This window comes from Euprymna scolopes, chromosome 46 (genome assembly GCF_053919585.1).
Source record: "Euprymna scolopes isolate OS-2025 chromosome 46, ASM5391958v1, whole genome shotgun sequence".
NCBI classification, from domain to species: domain Eukaryota; kingdom Metazoa; phylum Mollusca; class Cephalopoda; order Sepiida; family Sepiolidae; genus Euprymna; species Euprymna scolopes.
Window position 1 is genome coordinate 68,417,795 of NC_136527.1, and position 15,440 is coordinate 68,433,234.

Consider the following 15,440-nt stretch of genomic DNA (forward strand, 5'->3'; position numbering starts at 1 on the left):
AGAGAAATGATGGTTCGAGCTGTGAAACTGTTGTGAAGTCCCCATACACATAGCAGAAAGAATTGGCCTTGTTAAGGTATCCCCGATGCTTTAACGTGCTTGAAGCCATTGGCGAATCTTAAGATATAACAAAGTACAACTAAATCATATGCAAGGCAAGAAAATATGCACTCTAGCAACCCAAAAGATGTGTAACACGATAGTTTAGGGACAGCAACCTTCAGCCCCGCCTGCAAGCGAGACAAAATCTTCCAATGACTTCCAGAGCACTATTGGATGTGGAGTGAGACCTGCAGCTTTAACTGTCAAAATCCGTCTCGTGTATATATATATATATATATATATATATATATATATATATATATATATATATATATATATATATATATAATGTAATGCTATCACTTAGTGCATAATAACTACAAAATAAGTCAGAAGTCTCACAACATTAAAATTAACCTGAATTTATAAATGCTTTTATGCACAAAATGCACACTATGCATCACTAGATGTGATGAGAAAAACGAATTTCAAATTTGAATTCAACCCCAAATTTGGTAAAAACGGATGTTTTTTTTTACTTGCCTAAATTTCTTTGTAAACCAGTGTAATTGTTCAGAAATGTGATTATTTTATGTTAAACATTTATGCCAAATTGACCTTCTGCTTCAAAATAATTGTTTGTAGTTTGTCTCCAAGTTTTTTTTTGTATTAAGATGTAATTGGAAAAATAAGTATTTTAAAAAAGTAGAATTGCACTTTTTGTGGAAGAAAAATAGCAGTTTATCATCTATAAGTTCCTCTTGTTTGTAAATATCGATATAAATTTCTTTTCAATTTTAAAAAATGATTTAATGTTTTTAAGCATCTATCTTATTCCAGAATTTGTTAAAGTCATTTTTACATTTATTTCCATCTCTGCATTTGCACAGATTCCAATTTATCAATTCATTGTCTCATTTTTAAATTCTCCGTAGAAAATAATTATGAATAATTTTCTTTAATATTTAAACATGTCCTTTTTTTCTTTTCTTCTTTTTTTTTTTTGGACCAGTTGGGCATGCGCCAACAATTCCAATATAAACTCCACTTGATTCACTTAATCATGTCATTCGCAGCAAGCAAAACCGACAAAGTATCCACCATACAAGCAAATCGAAATAAGATTGGATAAAAGTAAGTTTGATATTATTTTAATTTGTTTAATATTTGTAAATATGTTTTTTAAACTTTTCCAAATTATCACATTTTATTCTCTAATTTGTTATGTTTTTATTAAATTTTTAAAATGTTTCTCTCCAGTTTATTTTAATTGTTAATAAAATGTATTTAAAAAAATGTTTCGTTGTAAAAAATGTACAACATGAATAAATCTTACAAAAACGTTGTATATTGTATTGTTTTGCATTAATTTACGTTTTAGTCCTTATTTAAAACATACGGAGGTTGAAGCTTAGTTTGTCCAAATCTATTTTCTGTTATTAAAAGAGTATTTATTCCCTTATTCCGATACAATTACCGATTCCGTTCTAATTTTCTGATTCCTTACGATTCCGATTCTAATAACAAAAGCGGCCGAAGAAAACCAAACTATTGCACACGAGACCAACGCCGTCGCTATCGAATGATTTCATTAAATGGCGTCGATTGAAGTTTGTTTAATGTTTCGATATTTGGAGCTTTACTCCTCGCAGAGAACAATGATTGTTCACTTATTTTAAAACGTTTATTCAGTTCAAAAACGAGACTACACATTGCATAATTATGCCAAATTTCTTATTTAAAAATCACCTAACAATTTGTCTGCGTCAGTTTTTTTTTTTTCTCTTGAATAACGAACATTTTTTTTTTTTGTATCTCACCAATAATTTCTATACAAAATTCGGTGCCCAGGAAACTCGCCAATGGAAAACTCGTCCATTACTGAATAAATATCGATGGAAAACACATTTAATGGCCGTTATTGAAGGAGATACTGCTTTTAAAAGAGACTATTCCCACACATATTATTAGAACAAATATATTTTTTACTTATTTGCAGTTATATTCTTGAATTACTTATTTTAAAATTATTTTGGAGATGAGTAAATTTGTATAATTGATTTTATTTAATTATTTGGACTATTATCCTTATCTTCTAGTTGTTTTTATACGACGTTTCTGCTAATTATACCTCTATCCTTCGTCAGGTTAACAGTAACGGGATTTGACATACCTATCCAGTTGCGGTAAACCTGACGAAGGCCAAAGGTGTAATTGGCCGAAACGTCGTAGAAGAACTATATGAGCATATAGTCCAAATAATAAAATTGTTTACTGTTGTTGTAAATTAAGGGGTTGTATTACTGTACACATAGACTCGAAAAAGTTGTCATCACTGCCATCCGTAGTTGTTGCCGTCTCACCACATTTTCTTTTTTTTTTTTTTTTTTTGCCAATTAACCTCTGGCACGCTTTTGGGTGGGATTGAAACCGCTATCTTCAATGTTCATCTGGAACTGTAGAGATTCAACGTCTCTATCAACTGCACCACGGGCCCCGAAGGGCGATCAAGGTTGGATTCTTTTTGATCTTATAAATCCACGTTTATTTATTATCTGATCTTCCATAGTCGGGTCCGTACCGATTGGTATATATATATATATATATATATATATATATTATTCCTTAATTGGAATTCATTTTTGAGATGAGCATTATATATATTAATTTATTAAAAATGTGGTGAGACGACAACTACGGATGGCAGTGATGGCTGAGAATGCAGTTAGGAGATTCGAAGTTCCTATCCGTCGCGGTTACCACCTGACGAAGGCCAGAGGAATTAGGTGGCCGAAACGTTGTGAATAAACAATCCAATAAAAAAAAAATGGAAAACAACAACTAATAAAGATGAGACTAGTAGTCCGAAATAAAAATAAATCAATACTGTTAAACAGTATTCTACTCTGTAAATCTAGGCGCGTTACTTACGGAAAGACGGTTAATTAAACTGTAGAAGGGCCTGTTAAACTACACAAGTTCTATAATTTAGTATCCCCGAAAAAAGAACAAAATCAATATTTTTAGCAAACCGCTTGTGAAAAAAAATTTTTTTTTAATCAATTGAAAAGTATTAAAAACTATGTAACACACACACATCAATTAAAAAAAAAAACAACTTTCTTATTTCAAATGTCTGCTAAAGATTCCTCTGCGATGTGATAGGAATAAACTACTGAACGCGGCAAAATGGGGAAGATAGTCCCAGGGGTTCATACCATACAAACGGTAAATTTGCGACGGGTTCGATTATCAGATCCGTTGTAAGCGACCTCGAATACCTCTAAAACAACAAAACAAATTAGAGTGATCGTTGTTCTGTTGTAGCGTAAGGTAACATTTACCCGAAAAACATACACAGTCGATCATCGGTGGGTATGAACAAGAAAATGGTGGCAAAAACTGACACCCGAAATACTTGAAGTTCTAATAATGCTTTAAACAAAATACTGTAACATAGAAACGCAATATATGTTACCGTGACATATATTGTGTGAAAAATCGATTTTATCTTTTTACAATAAATGAGTATAAATATTTTTTGAAAAATAAGGTTCTCTTGTAGGAAATGTCTCCTTGATTTCTACTTTAGGTTTTTCTCGGTCACATGCCCCCGTTTACAATTCGTAGCGGTAGGCTGACATCAATGGATATTTTTCTATAAAAACGGTAATTAACAATATATTTTATTTTTATTTATTTATTTTTTTTTTAAATGTTTAACATATTTCTGGTTTATTTTAATATACATATGGATTCGAAAAAGTTATCAATTGTAGTAGAAAGCCACCCAATAAATGTCACTGTAATTTTTATTGGGTAGGTTTTTACCATTTTGTTTTCTCTCTTATTTTGAAGTGATTATTGAGTCCTCAAAGACACCATGGCCAGCTTTTCTTTTTCTTTTTTCGAATCGAATAAACATGAATAAAAATACTAAACTTAACAAGTTAGGTAGAAAACTAATTTTTCTTGTCTTTTGATATTTGTTACATTAGCTGTGTCAAGAACTGTATTTTCAAGCTTATAACTACTCGAAAAATGTAATTGTAACCCCAATTGTTTTTTCAATTAAAGGAGAAAGGACCAAGGTTTCATAAAAGTGTTTGAAAAAAAAAGTTTTAAACTTCGGACTTTACAGGTAAATTTCTAAAAAAAAAAACACTTCTTTTTTGTTTTAAATTTGAATATATTATTTATTGATCTTTCATCTTCAATTTGTGATATATAAAACTTTAATGAGTAAATTATTTACTTTTTAATAGGCATTTCAAAATGAGCAGCGTGAATTAAAAAAAAAACGTTTCTCTAAAATTTTATATTCGGTTTAATGGAAAGAGCATAAAATTTCATTGACCCTGAAAACATCGTAAAAATTGAATCAATAGAAAAACTTTGATAGATTTTCAAATTTAAAAATTGAAAAATACTTACCTCGTAAAATTCAATTGATTTCATTACTGTTTTTAGAAAATAATATTTCTATTACTTTTTATACAACTTTAATAGTTTATTTTGCAAGTATAATCCATGAAAAAATAAACAACCCACTTTCAAAAGAGAAATTACGAGGCTTTTTTTATATTTTATTCGCAGTTTCGTGTTAGGGGTGTCAAAAATTCCCCTAAAATTCTGATACACATATTGTTACATACATTTAAAAACTTTTTCTAATCTTTGTATAGAAATACAACTCCTTCAATTTTTGTAATACTATCGAAACTCAAGGTGAGATTCTCTCACGGCGCATACATTTTGTTCTCACATAACAGTCGACTGTACTTGTTTTTTAACTGAATAAACGCGTTAAAATAAGTGAAACCACTAACGCTCGGAAACTAGGTAGATAACGAACACTTAGAAAAATCAATTTGATCTTTTTTAAAACAGTAAAGAAGTAAAAATTAAAAAAAATAGTATGCGTGGTGTACTCTTTATAAAAACAATCTCTTGTAAGAACGTTCATAAATATGTTTTCAATCGATATTTATTCAATAATAGATCGGCAAAAAACGGAGTTTTCTGGGACCGCTACAACACCCATAACTAAATAATTGCATTCCAAAATGAGTTTCTACCTTTTTATGTTTGACTGAACATTCTAAAAGAAAATAGAAAAATTGAAAACATTATTTTCGAATTTAGACTAGTGGGTTCAGTTTCTTCTATGAAGTTAATTCTTTAACACTAAACCCAAGTCTGACTGGAATGATAGTCAAATCACAATCATTTTAAAAAGTTAATGACCTTGCCCCTAAAATATACAGAAAACTGTCCTAAAAGACGAGAATAGCTCAGAAATCGGGTCATCTCTTACGTTAAATTTCTATGTTAAACTAAATTCTAAAAGAATTTGTTTTTTTTCCACGAAAAATTTTCAGGCTGTTCATACGTAATTTCACTTTTGATTAGAAGATTTTTTTGAAGATTTTTATATAAGATTACAACAATAATTTTTATATAGTAAAATAATCCACTTAACTTTTGATTAGAAGATTTTTTTGAAGACTTTTATATAAGATTACAACAATAATTTTTATATAGTAAAATAATCAACTTAACTTTTGATTAGAAGATTTTTTTGAAGATTTTTATATAAGATTACAACAATAATTTTTATATAGTAAAATAATCCACTTAACTTTTGATTAGAAGGATTTTTTTGAAGATTTTTATATAAGATTACAACAATAATTTTTATATAGTAAAATAATCCACTTAACTTTTGATTAGAAAATTTTTTTGAAGATTTTTATATAAGATTACAACAATAATTTTTATATAGTAAAATAATCCACTTAACTTTTGATTAGAAGATTTTTTTGAAGATTTTTATATAAGATTACAACAATAATTTTTATATAGTAAAATAATCCACTTAACTTTTGATTAGAAAATTTTTTTGAAGATTTTTATATAAGATTACAACAATAATTTTTATATAGTAAAATAATCCACTTAACTTTTGATTAGAAGATTTTTTGAAGATTTTTATATAAGATTACAACAATAATTTTTATATAGTAAAATAATCCACTTAACTTTTGATTAGAAGATTTTTTGAAGACTTTCATATAAGATTACAACAATAATTTTTATATAGTAAAATAATCCACTTAACTTTTGATTAGAAGATTTTTTGAAGATTTTCATATAAGATTACAACAATAATTTTTATATAGTAAAATAATCCACTTAACTTTTGATTAGAAGGATTTTTTGAAGATTTTCATATAAGATTACAACAATAATTTTTATATAGTAAAATAATCCACTTAACTTTTGATTAGAAGGATTTTTTGAAGATTTTCATATAAGATTACAACAATAATTTTTATATAGTAAAATAATCCACTTAACTTTTGATTAGAAGGATTTTTTGAAGATTTTCATATAAGATTACAACAATAATTTTTATATAGTAAAATAATCCACTTAACTTTTGATTAGAAGGATTTTTTGAAGATTTTCATATAAGATTACAACAATAATTTTTATATAGTAAAATAATCCACTTAACTTTTGATTAGAAGGATTTTTTGAAGATTTTCATATAAGATTACAACAATAATTTTTATATAGTAAAATAATCCACTTAACTTTTGATTAGAAGGATTTTTTGAAGATTTTCATATAAGATTACAACAATAATTTTTATATAGTAAAATAATCCACTTAACTTTTGATTAGAAGGATTTTTTGAAGATTTTCATATAAGATTACAACAATAATTTTTATATAGTAAAATAATCCACTTAACTTTTGATTAGAAGGATTTTTTGAAGATTTTCATATAAGATTACAACAATAATTTTTATATAGTAAAATAATCCACTTAACTTTTGATTAGAAGGATTTTTTGAAGATTTTCATATAAGATTACAACAATAATTTTTATATAGTAAAATAATCCACTTAACTTTTGATTAGAAGGATTTTTTGAAGATTTTCATATAAGATTACAACAATAATTTTTATATAGTAAAATAATCCACTTAACTTTTGATTAGAAGATTTTTTTGAAGATTTTTATATAAGATTACAACAATAATTTTTATATAGTAAAATAATCCACTTAACTTTTGATTAGAAGGATTTTTTTGAAGATTTTTATATAAGATTACAACAATAATTTTTATATAGTAAAATAATCCACTTAACTTTTGATTAGAAGATTTTTTGAAGATTTTTATATAAGATTACAACAATAATTTTTATATAGTAAAATAATCCACTTAACTTTTGATTAGAAGGATTTTTTTGAAGATTTTTATATAAGATTACAACAATAATTTTTATATAGTAAAATAATCCACTTAACTTTTGATTAGAAGATTTTTTGAAGATTTTTATATAAGATTACAACAATAATTTTTATATAGTAAAATAATCCACTTAACTTTTGATTAGAAGGATTTTTTTGAAGATTTTTATATAAGATTACAACAATAATTTTTATATAGTAAAATAATCCACTTAACTTTTGATTAGAAGGATTTTTTGAAGACTTTCATATAAGATTACAACAATAATTTTTATGTAGTAAAATAATCCACTTAACTTTTGATTAGAAGGATTTTTTGAAGATTTTTATATAAGATTACAACAATAATTTTTATATAGTAAAATAATCAACTTAACTTTTGATTAGAAGATTTTTTGAAGACTTTCATATAAGATTACAACAATAATTTTTATATAGTAAAATAATCCACTTAACTTTTGATTAGAAGATTTTTTGAAGATTTTTATATAAGATTACAACAATAATTTTTATATAGTAAAATAATCCACTTAACTTTTGATTAGAAGGATTTTTTTGAAGATTTTTATATAAGATTACAACAATAATTTTTATATAGTAAAATAATCCACTTAACTTTTGATTAGAAGGATTTTTTGAAGACTTTCATATAAGATTACAACAATAATTTTTATATAGTAAAATAATCCACTTAACTTTTGATTAGAAGATTTTTTTGAAGATTTTTTATATAAGATTACAACAATAATTTTTATATAGTAAAATAATCCACTTAACTTTTGATTAGAAGGATTTTTTGAAGACTTTCATATAAAATTACAACAATAATTTTTATATAGTAAAATAATCCACTTAACTTTTGATTAGAAGGATTTTTTGAAGACTTTCATATAAGATTACAACAATAATTTTTATATAGTAAAATAATCCACTTAACTTTTGATTAGAAGGATTTTTGAAGATTTTTATATAAGATTACAACAATAATTTTTATATAGTAAAATAATCCACTTAACTTTTGATTAGAAGATTTTTTGAAGATTTTTATATAAGATTACAACAATAATTTTTATATAGTAAAATAATCCACTTAACTTTTGATTAGAAGGATTTTTTGAAGACTTTCATATAAGATTACAACAATAATTTTTATATAGTAAAATAATCCACTTAACTTTTGATTAGAAGATTTTTTTGAAGATTTTTATATAAGATTACAACAATAATTTTTATATAGTAAAATAATCCACTTAACTTTTGATTAGAAGATTTTTTTGAAGATTTTTTTATATAAGATTACAACAATAATTTTTATATAGTAAAATAATCCACTTAACTTTTGATTAGAATGATTTTTTTAAGACTTTCATATAAGATTACAACAATAATTTTTATATAGTAAAATAATCCACTTAACTTTTGATTTGAAGATTTTTTGAAGATTTTTATATAAGATTACAACAATAATTTTTATATAGTAAAATAATCCACTTAACTTTTGATTAGAAGGATTTTTTGAAGACTTTCATATAAGATTACAACAATAATTTTTATATAGTAAAATAATCCACTTAACTTTTGATTAGAAGGATTTTTTGAAGACTTTCATATAAAATTACAACAATATTTTTTATATAGTAAAATAATCCACTTAACTTTTGATTAGAAGATTTTTTTGAAGACTTTCATATAAGATTACAACAATAATTTTTATATAGTAAAATAGTCCACTTAACTTTTGATTAGAAGGATTTTTTTGAAGATTTTTATATAAGATTACAACAATAATTTTTATATAGTAAAATAATCCACTTAACTTTTGATTAGAAGGATTTTTTGGAAGATTTTTATATAAGATTACAACAATCATTTTTATAAAGTAAAATAATCCACTTAACTTTTGATTAGAAGGATTTTTTTGAAGACTTTCATATAAGATTACAACAATAATTTTTATATAGTAAAATAATCCACTTAACTTTTGATTAGAAGGATTTTTTGAAGATTTTTATATAAGATTACAACAATCATTTTTATAAAGTAAAATAATCCACTTAACTTTTGATTAGAAGGATTTTTTGGAAGATTTTTATATAAGATTACAACAATAATTTTTATATAGTAAAATAATCCACTTAACTTTTGATTAGAAGGATTTTTTGAAGATTTTTATATAAGATTACAACAATCATTTTTATAAAGTAAAATAATCCACTTAACTTTTGATTAGAAGGATTTTTTGAAGATTTTTATATAAGATTACAACAATAATTTTTATATAGTAAAATAATCCACTTAACTTTTGATTAGAAGGATTTTTTGAAGATTTTTATATAAGATTACAACAATAATTTTTATATAGTAAAATAATCCACTTAACTTTTGATTAGAAGATTTTTTTGAAGATTTTCATATAAGATTACAACAATAATTTTTATAAAGTAAAATAATCCACTTAACTTTTGATTAGAAGGATTTTTTGGAAGATTTTTATATAAGATTACAACAATAATTTTTATATAGTAAAATAATCCACTTAACTTTTGATTAGAAGATTTTTTGGAAGATTTTTATATAAGATTACAACAATAATTTTTATATAGTAAAATAATCCACTTAACTTTTGATTAGAAGATTTTTTGGAAGATTTTTATATAAGATTACAACAATAATTTTTATATAGTAAAATAATCCACTTAACTTTTGATTAGAAGATTTTTTGGAAGATTTTTATATAAGATTACAACAATAATTTTTATATAGTAAAATAATCCACTTAACTTTTGATTAGAAGATTTTTTGGAAGATTTTTATATAAGATTACAACAATAATTTTTATATAGTAAAATAATCCACTTAACTTTTGATTAGAAGGATTTTTTGAAGACTTTCATATAAGATTACAACAATAATTTTTATATAGTAAAATAATCCACTTAACTTTTGATTAGAAGATTTTTTTGAAGATTTTTTTATATAAGATTACAACAATAATTTTTATATAGTAAAATAATCCACTTAACTTTTGATTAGAAGGATTTTTTGGAAGATTTTTATATAAGATTACAACAATAATTTTTATATAGTAAAATAATCCACTTAACTTTTGATTAGAAGATTTTTTTGAAGATTTTTTTATATAAGATTACAACAATAATTTTTATATAGTAAAATAATCCACTTAACTTTTGATTAGAAGATTTTTTGAAGATTTTTATATAAGATTACAACAATAATTTTTATATAGTAAAATAATCCACTTAACTTTTGATTAGAAGGATTTTTTGGAAGATTTTTATATAAGATTACAACAATAATTTTTATATAGTAAAATAATCCACTTAACTTTTGATTAGAAGATTTTTTGGAAGATTTTTATATAAGATTACAACAATAATTTTTATATAGTAAAATAATCCACTTAACTTTTGATTAGAAGGATTTTTTGAAGACTTTCATATAAGATTACAACAATAATTTTTATATAGTAAAATAATCCACTTAACTTTTGATTAGAAGATTTTTTTGAAGATTTTTTTATATAAGATTACAACAATAATTTTTATATAGTAAAATAATCCACTTAACTTTTGATTAGAAGGATTTTTTGGAAGATTTTTATATAAGATTACAACAATAATTTTTATATAGTAAAATAATCCACTTAACTTTTGATTAGAAGGATTTTTTGGAAGATTTTTATATAAGATTACAACAATAATTTTTATATAGTAAAATAATCCACTTAACTTTTGATTAGAAGATTTTTTGGAAGATTTTTATATAAGATTACAACAATAATTTTTATATAGTAAAATAATCCACTTAACTTTTGATTAGAAGGATTTTTTGAAGACTTTCATATAAGATTACAACAATAATTTTTATATAGTGAAATAATCCACTTAACTTTTGATTAGAAGATTTTTTTGAAGATTTTTTTATATAAGATTACAACAATAATTTTTATATAGTAAAATAATCCACTTAACTTTTGATTAGAAGGATTTTTTTAAGACTTTCATATAAGATTACAACAATAATTTTTATATAGTAAAATAATCCACTTAACTTTTGATTAGAAGGATTTTTTGAAGACTTTCATATACGATTACAACAATAATTTTTATATAGTAAAATAATCCACTTAACTTTTGATTAGAAGGATTTTTTGAAGATTTTCATATACGATTACAACAATATTTTTTATATAGTAAAATAATCCACTTAACTTTTGATTAGAAGGATTTTTTGAAGATTTTCATATACGATTACAACAATATTTTTTATATAGTAAAATAATCCACTTAACTTTTGATTAGAAGGATTTTTTGAAGACTTTCATATAAGATTACAACAATAATTTTTATATAGTAAAATAATCAACTTTTGATTAGAAGGATTTTTTGAAGACTTTCATATAAGATTATAACAATAATTTTTTATATAGTAAAATAATCCACTTTTATATTTTCATGAAAATAATTTTACTTTTGATTAGAAGGATTTTTTGAAGACTTTCATAGAGGACTATAACAATAATTTTTATATAGTAAAATAATCCACTTAACTTTTATATTTTCATGAAAATATAAAATTTAACTATGAAACGAAATATAAGAAAAGCATTTTAATAAAATATATTTTCAATTTAAAAAAAATATGCACTTACATTTTTGTTAGACAAATTTTCAGTCTCCATCTGTATATTTGCGTCAGTGTTATCAGCGGGAAGAATATAAACTTAACTGATAAAATTGTTTCATTTACAATCACGGATCATTCATAACTTGATTTGAGTTTATGTACTTTTATCAGCATATCGAATAGTTGCTTTTTATGACAAGTAAACACTACTAACAGACAGAAGATGCCGGAATCAAAGTAATCAAAATCTGTCAAGCGTAAAGTAAAAAACCTCGAAGTTCTTTAAAGCATTTTTTGTGTCAGGTTTTTCAATAACGGAAAAAAAGCTAACATATTTTTTCCACAAGTAAAATAAATTTACATCGTGTTTTATGTTATGAATATAGATTTTAATATCACTAGGTACTTAAAATGATGAACATTTATTGGTTTTATCTTCAGTGCCAACAATGTCAAATTAAATTAAACATGTTTTTTTGAAGGAATCTACTTTGGAATCGGAAATTAGTATTTTTTCCGATAAAGATTTCGATAGCCTGAAAGTTCCGATTTTTCCGATTCCCCATTCAGGCACCGATTAATCGTCCCCAAACTACTTTCTACCGAACTTCAAGAAACGTAGACAAAAATTCTTTCTTAAAAATCAATTCTTTTAAAATGCACACAAATCACTATTTGCTTTGGCAGTCGACCGAAAATATGTTAATTTTACGCTATCTTCATATGCGAAACAGGTACTTTCTTCTAAATATTGAAGTAATTATACAAGGTTTTCATAGTTTACACACGTAATCACCTTAAACATACAAAACAAAAAATTTAAGAATGTAGTTAAGGGTCATCATTTGCTTTAAAATGTATATATTCTTTCTTTTAATTTAAAAAAAAAACTTAATATATTTATGTAATGTATTCTCTTATTTGTCTGCAAGTTAAAAGTTCAATTTTCAAAGTAGGTGATAATAAGTAAAAATAGCATAAAATTTAACATTTGTATAAAATGTATCGATTAAAATACATTTAAATTAACCGCAACACAACTATAAGTCTTACAAATTCATAAAATTATTGAAATCAGTTTTTTATAAATAAATAAATTTAATAAATGTTTTAAAATAATGAGAAAAATGTACATTTATAATATTTTTCATCAATAAAACTCCTTTTTATTCACAGGTACATGGATGAACAACAAAGGATTTTTTAAAATATTTACGCAATAAAACGGTGTCTTTGTTTATAAGGAGAAAAATATTTTCCTGAACAAGTTCATTTACAAAAAATACAAAGAAACCCTCGATAGAAACTTAGGCTTCAGAGGTGTATACTTCACGATTTGAACATTTGTTACACGTCAACAAATACAAGAAAAATCACAATTTGTATAGTTTAAAACATTCATAAAATTATATTAAAAATATGGACATGCCGACAAACACTGACGTAAATCATTATCCATGCGAAAAGTGTTATTTAGCAAACCTGATTGCTTCAAGAAAAAGGCGTAACAGGGCACACGGAATTGAAAAACCTTTTGTTTGTGAAATTTGTTATTTTAGGTTTGCAAGTGAACACCATTTAACGAGCCACATGCAGACACACACTAAGGAAAAAAGCGGGGCAACGTTGGCAGCTGGTTTGGCTGCCCCATCTCCTGCATTACAATATTCAAAGGAAGAAAAATGAAAAAAAAAAGGAAAAATCTTTTGAATGTGAAGTGTGTCGTTCTGCGTTTGCAAGAAACGATCATTTAACAGTACACATGCAAACACACACTAAAAATACTTAGAAGCAATCCCTGGAAAACTAAGCTGGAAGGAAATACAGATAGCAGCCATAAAGGGAACAGTGTCTATTCTTAAAGATGCCTCGGATATAAATGTAAATTATAATAGAATAAAGTGTTAGCCCCAGGAAGGAGCCCCTTGATCTCTTCAAACGAACAAAAGTAAAATAAATGAGAAAAAACATATTCTTGTGAGGAGTGTAACTCTTCATATTCACACAAATCCACATTACAAAAATATATACGGACACACAAGCACAAAGAACCTTCTGTTAGTGAAGTGCGTACCTCGGTCATTGCAGCAAAAACAAATTCAAGAAGGCACATAAAGAGACACACTGGTAACACAAATACTTGCTACTTAAGTACAGAGCAATCATACCCGGTGAAGCAAGTGCAAGTGAAATACAAACCATTGCACTGAAAGGGACGACTAGAATCCTGAAAAGATCTCTTGGTTGGACTCACTAAAATAGGGGTAAATGTCAGACATCTGGTTGGATGTCCCACCCCCTAGAAGAAAAAAGTTGAAGAAAAATGAAAAAAAAAGTGACACAAATAATTTAAACGCCGACATGCAAACAGATATTACACATGATTTTATGGCTTAATATGGATAATGTAGAAACTCTAGTCGAACTCCTCAATCAAACTAACAATATACTAAACTTTTATGTACGACAGCAAATTGGCCTATGAAATAAAATCAAACCTTTCTGGTTTAAAATGTGCAGGAGATATACTAAATATTTCACACAAGTGGACGGTTAGAATAACCTAAAATATTTCAGTTGAAATCTCTAAAAAGCGGGTTAATGTCTGTCATCCGAAGAGATGCCTCATCTCCAGCAATATAAATTCAAGATAATTTTAACAAAGAATTTAACTTTAATGAACAAACATTTACTTGTTTTGTTTTGCTCTTAGTTATATTTATACTAGCTGGCAGCCCGGCATTGCCCGGTTGTACAATACGCTTAAACATGATATTTTAATTTATGCAGATTGCATACATACATATCTATTATTGAAGACTCGATCATCTTTTTATTATTATATATTACGAAGAATGATTCACCCGATGGACTAATTCGCAAATAAATAATAATAATGATAATGTCGTTCATCAAATTCCGTCTGTGTTTGTTTACAATATCACATCAGCTGATATTTTGACTTGACGATGCTGATTGTTTAGTTTTAAAATATGCACACGAAGAAATAATTTGCAGCGATTTTAAGTGGTGCCTTTTCTTTTATCGTAAGTTGAACTCATTGATAAGAAAAAAAATAGTGGGGTACACCTGAACTTGGACGGGGGATCATTCGATCTGCAATCGAATGCTCTAACAATAGGCTATATCTCCAGATTATAATAAATCTGTTGGTTTTTTTTTTTCAGAAGAAATTTGTTAAACTTTTATCTTCCTTGGCCGGTGTAACTTAAGTATTTTCCTGTAAAAATTATGATTTTTTACTAATGAGAAAGAAAAACTATTTTTAAGATCGGATTTTTTTTTTCAATTCTCGCTACTTATCGGATGAGCTTCATTTAAGAACACTGCCATACATATAAATTAGTCTTGCGTAAAATTTGCAGAAGATAGAATCATTTTGAGTTTGTTATTTTAAGAATTATTTCTCAATGCCTGATAAATATTATTCTGTATTATGACTTAAATCTTGTCTTGTATAACAAAT

At 25.1% G+C, this 15,440-nt stretch overlaps 1 long non-coding RNA gene across 1 annotated transcript; it reads left to right on the forward strand.

Annotated features, from left to right (window-relative positions):
* The first annotated feature begins 1,059 nt into the window (after positions 1-1,059).
* On the forward strand, positions 1,060-14,813 carry LOC145270822 (uncharacterized). The gene is made up of 3 exons (XR_013865584.1): positions 1,060-1,176; positions 4,120-4,183; positions 13,130-14,813. It is a non-coding gene; the product is annotated as an uncharacterized LOC145270822 (long non-coding RNA).
* Positions 14,814-15,440: the final 627 nt, after the last annotated feature.